At 36.7% G+C, this 5,719-nt stretch overlaps 1 pseudogene; it reads left to right on the plus strand.

The window, feature by feature from the left end:
* The first annotated feature begins 4,112 nt into the window (after nucleotides 1–4,112).
* Nucleotides 4,113–5,040, plus strand: LOC104998343 (annotated as a pseudogene).
* The last annotated feature ends 679 nt before the right edge of the window (nucleotides 5,041–5,719 follow it).

Below are 5,719 nucleotides of genomic sequence, written 5' to 3' on the forward strand. Positions count from 1 at the left end.
AAAATACATATACCCAGATGATATAAATCACTTATAACAAGAAATAAGAGCCCATAATTCAATTTTTAAATTGCATGAAGAACTTGAAAAGAAATCCCTCCTTCAAAAAGAAGATACACTCTTAGCAACCTTTTTAAAAATGCTCAACATCATTGGCCACTACAATAACTAAAAAAAAGTAATACAAAGTGACCATAATGTGGAAAAAATACTTGTAGTTTGATTTATGGCTCCCTTCTTATGCTTTAGATATCTTTTCATATTTTTGTTTACTATTGCCTAGTGTTCAATGCTGACCACCATATGGATCCCAGAGATCAATTATCTGGATTCTATTAGACTTTTTGTTTACTTCCATTGCCCTCAGAAGAATGTGGGGGAAATTAAAAAGGTTTTTATTTTACGCAGTTTGAAATGGCTTCAATAATATTATGCCTTCACTGCTCTAACTCTCAAGAAATCAGTACTAGGTTTTAAGAAAAGATTTAATATTTATAATAAAATAAAACTTCTTTTTCCAACATGAGTGCATATGTTATGTCACAGGTCCCCATGCTGGAATTAAGCCACCTTTTCTAGCCACGTGTCATTAAGTTTTCTTAGAAACCTAGGTTCAGACAGAGAAAGGGGACCCACACATTTTGGTTGCAAGTCCAGGGAATACTGACTCTTTTCAACTGACTTATTTGAAAAGACTCTGATGCTGGGAAAGATTGGAGGTGGGAGGAGAAGGGGATGACAGAGGATGAGATGATTGGATGGCGTCACAGACTCAACGGACATGAGTTTGTGTAAACTCCAGAAGTTGGTGATGAACAGGGAGACCTGGCGTGCTGCAGTCCATGGGGTCACAGAAAGTCCGACACGACTGAGCGACTAAACTGAACTGAACTGCAGGGAATACAATTCCCCACTCAAGAATGAGTGTTTCTCAGGTCTGTCTCTCCAGAATACCCGCTTCCAAGGCAAAGCCTTTGTATCAAAAGAGATAATTAATTCCTGGGAGAGAAGACAGAATCTCCAATAAAAGTCCTTGGACTTTTGTGGAAACTGCTTTAAATGTCCTTGCACCACAGGTGAAAATGTCTTTTTTGTTATCTACATTCTCCAGAGCAAGGTTCATTGAGGTTGGAGTGACCCTTTTGATTGTGTTTCCACCACACATTCTGCCTTCTGCCTATGGGACCAGCGCCATCTACAGATGATCATTTCTCCATAGTGTTCTCAGTGAATCCATTCTAAATTCAACTTGCAGGTTTTCTGTGAAATGTTTTTGAGGCTGTAGGCTAGAAGGAAAGATTTAGACTCATTAAAAGACTTATCCACTGTGAGACTGAATATTCCGTTTTGGATGTATCATATTTTTCATGTTGAAAGTTACTTAGCCCAAGAGGAGGTCAATTTGAAGACAGGGTTATTTCTGAACACCCTCAAATACCATTAAATAATTTAAAACCAGAAGGTAAGCTTTTCAATAGAGCTGATGCTTATTAAAGATTGTTACTTACCATATACAGTAATCATCATATTTCAACTCTGTTTAAACAGAGTAATACAGCATTTCATCTTCACCCTTTTCTTCAAGAGGTAAGTAATTGGTAAGTATCATTAATCTAATTTGCAGATGAAAAAATTTGAGGCTCACAGAGATAAAGAAATTTATAATATCCAGCTCACTAATACCAGACACTCTTCATTTGCTGTGAGATACTTATTTAATAATTAAGACTGATCATGACAAAGACTGATATGATCAAGGCAAACAAAATTTAAAATCATTGTACCACAAAAAGATATAATGTGAATATTAAATCATAACCTGTTTATTTCAAACACAAACATGAAGAACTCTTCCTGAAATAAACCACTGTGCCTAATATGGGTCTCTGTGACTTCTTTAAAAGTAATAAACCACTGTGCCTAATATGGGTCTCTGTGGCTTCTTTAAAAGTAAAGTTGAAAATGATTCTTCCTAAGTTTAAAGCATGGTTAAATGTTTCTATGTATTATTGCTCAAAATGTTGATTTTTTTTCCTATTTCTGGGTGCACAGGCAACAAAATAAAAAGTCAGGGTCCTTTGTGTGTGTCCTGAACTGTGTGATGGATATGTTCAGAATTGTTTCCTCAATCACTTCTCATAACAGCTTGTGAGGTGGTCATTAATGTTCTCACTTGATTTTAGAGGGAACAAAATGTAAGGTGCCAAGAAATATACCCCAGATCATGAAGTTGCAAGTGGGGAAAAACAAGATTCTTATCTTGTCTTTCTGATTTTCAAACCAATTTGTTTTACCACTGGGATTGTCACTGTTCATACTTTTCAAGAGAGTCTGTGGGATTATGTTTTTGATTGGAATTGGAGAGAGAAGATAATTGGAATTGAAGAGAAGAGGATAAAGTAGACCTTCAATGAAAGAAGTGCCACATGGCTATCAGTATTAGAGGCTTACTTCATAGCTCAATCAGTAAAGAAGCTGCCTTCAATGCAGTAGACCCAGGTTGCATTCCTGGGTCGGGAAGATCCCCTGGAGAAGGAAATGGCAACCCACTCCAGTAATCTTGTCTGGAGAATCTCCTGGGCAGAGAAGCCTGGCAGGTTACAGTCTATGGGGTCACAAGAGTTGGACACCACCTAGTGAATAAACCACCACCATCAATAAGTTATATATTGTGTGTGTATCTAGTGTTTGTGTGTGTATGTGTATCTGTGTGTGTATGTGTATCTGTTTCTGATGATCAATTTCCTTCATATATACTTGCCTCTGATGTTGAATTGAAATAATTATAGTTATTATGATCATATTGAAAGTAGTTTAGTAAGCACTGTTTATTATGACAATGTAGAGCACGGGTTAAGGATGTGGAGGAAAAAATCCAATCGTGCTTCTGTTATTTATTATCTGGTTGATCTTAGACAGGATTCTTAAGTTCTCTATGCTTCATATTTCTTAATGTGTGAAATAAGCATAAAATGAGGGTAGCAATCATCTCATAAGTTTGTGATAAGAATTAAAAAACAAATGCCTACAAAATAACTGAGAATAAATTAAGCGTTCAAGAAGTTTATGGTAATAAGATTTTTATTATTACTGTCATTATTATTATTAACATGATTTTCTGAGATTGTTTCTCATCTGCAAAACTAATGAAATAATAACATCCACACAGGTTGCTACCATGCCATGCATATAGAAATCAACCATTAAAAGTATGTAATTAGCTATTAAAAAAACTGTTGGATTTAAGTGATGCATGCTTGCTCAGTTGTGAATAAGTTCAGACTCTTTGTGACCCTATAGACAGTGGTCCACCAAGCTCCTCTGTCCAAGGGATTCTCCAGGCAAGAATACTAGAGTGGGTTGTCATGCCCTGCTCCAGGTGATCTCCCTGACTCCAGGACTGAACCTGAGTCTAGTTGCATCTCCTGCATTGCACGCAGAATCTTTACAACTGAACCACAGGTGAAGCCCAGATTTGGGCTATATGTTTTATTAAATGTATTGCAGTAGCTTCTATATCCTTTCATTATGTCAACAATTACAACTAATCTGTTGCCAAGGGTTCTTTTCTCTGGCTTCTATCTCCAAACTGAACCTCAAGCCATTTCATTTAAGACATACCAACACCTTTACTAGAGTTATGCCCAAGAATCCCTCTTTTTGAATCCCTCTCTATCTTACACTCATATTCTCAATTACCTGTGCTGGCTTCCCATTTCCTAACAGTAAAAGTGAAATTCCTTAGCTTTGAGTTCACAGGCTTTGCATGTGTTTTCTATCCCTCTTTTCAATCTTTGTTGACACTGTACATGAAATCTACTAAATCACATTAGGTTGTGAGCTATCTCACATGGCCTAGAGATCATCTCCTGCTTCTGTCTGCATATGGTTTTGCATGTCTATATATTAAAAATCACCTTCACCCAGGAGAGAATTTGAATAATCTTCAAAATATCAGAACTTTTTTTTTCCTATCTTAAAAAAACATTATTCAAATTCAGAACTCAATAGAATCTGGGCATTTATTATTTCTTATGTTGACACTCTTAATTCAAGGTTGAGCTAATAAATTATGACTTTTTTTCAGGTAACACAATAATAACATAAGATACATGGCTAATGCAAACAACGTGATGGAATTTATTCTACTGGGACTCTCACAGAATCCAAAGATGCAGAAAATTATATTTGTTGTCTTTTTGGTTGTCTACATCGTCTCTATGGTAGGAAACGTGCTCATAGTGGTCACCATTATCACCAGCCCATTACTGGGGTACCCCATGTACTATTTCCTGGCTCATCTCTCATTCATTGATGCCTGCTATTCCTGTGTCAATACCCCTAAAGTGATTATAGATTCCTTCTATGAAAAGAAAACCAGCCCTTTCAACGAATGCATGACCCAAGTCTTTGGGGAACATATATTTGCAGGTGCTGATGTCATCCTGCTCATTGTGATGGCCTATGACCACTATGTGGCCATCTGTAAGCCCTTGCACTATATGACCATCATGAATCAGCAGCTGTGTGGACTGCTAGTGGGAGTGGCATGGGTGGGGGGCTTTATTCATTCAACCATACAGATCCTCTTCATCATCAGTTTACCCTTCTGTGGCCCTAACTTCATAGACCACTTTATGTGTGATCTGAACCCTTTGCTCAATCTTACCTGCACTGACACTCACATCCTAGGAGTCTTTGTTCCTGCCAACACTGGTTTAATCTGCCTTTCAAACTTTCTCCTCTTGATCGGCTCCTATGTGATTATTCTGCGCTCCCTAAGGGCCCATAGCTTAGAGGCTAGACATAAGGCCCTCTCCACCTGTCTCCCACATCTCAGCAGTTATCCTGTTCCTTGCACCCTGCTTATTTGTGTACCTGAGACCAACAGTTACCTTACCTGTTGATAAAGCAGTTTCTGTATTCTACACTATGTTAACTCCCATGTTAAATCCTTTAATCTATACTTTGAGAAATGACCAGATGAAAAATGCCATTAGTAAACTGTGTAGTAGGAAAGTGGTTTCAGGTGATGCATAAAATGTGCCTGGAACCGAGCCTTCATTCAACTTATGTAAAATCCAAAGGACATTATTGATGACCTCAGCCAAGAATACCTGAGATAAAAATAAAACTGCAAATGATCAATTCTACAAGGAGAGGAAAAGAAATGGAGGCATCAAAAGAGAGGAAGAACATAGACTTGGGCTACTCTTTGCATATTTGAAAAGCTCTGCCAAATTATAGTCTAGTTTTACTGGCTCCATCATTGTATAAGGATTCATAAGCTTTCATCATAATAAAACAAAATAAAATAAATGTTAAGATACAGTGATACTCAGCAGTAAGCTTTTTAACAATACAGAAAGGTAGGCACTACTATCATCCCCATTTTGCATGTCAGAAAACAAGCAGTAAAGTGTTTGTTCCCAAACAGTAACATTGAAGAACCAGTAACTAGAAAGTAATTGACCTCTCTAACCATGTTATTAATGGCTATGGTATATATAGCCAGGAGATGATGATAGAAGTGTAGCAAAATTATACGTTACTATTTATTAATACAGGGATTGTTCTGAACTATTTATGTATCTTTCTGTACATATACATACAAATGTACATACATATATGTATATATATTATACATATGCAATATATTAGCAATATTATATGCTAAATTAGTTATATATTAGTATTAATACATACACTACTTATGTGC

This window comes from Bison bison, unplaced genomic scaffold, assembly GCF_000754665.1.
Source record: "Bison bison bison isolate TAMUID 2011002044 unplaced genomic scaffold, Bison_UMD1.0 scf7180017853141, whole genome shotgun sequence".
Taxonomy (NCBI): domain Eukaryota; kingdom Metazoa; phylum Chordata; class Mammalia; order Artiodactyla; family Bovidae; genus Bison; species Bison bison.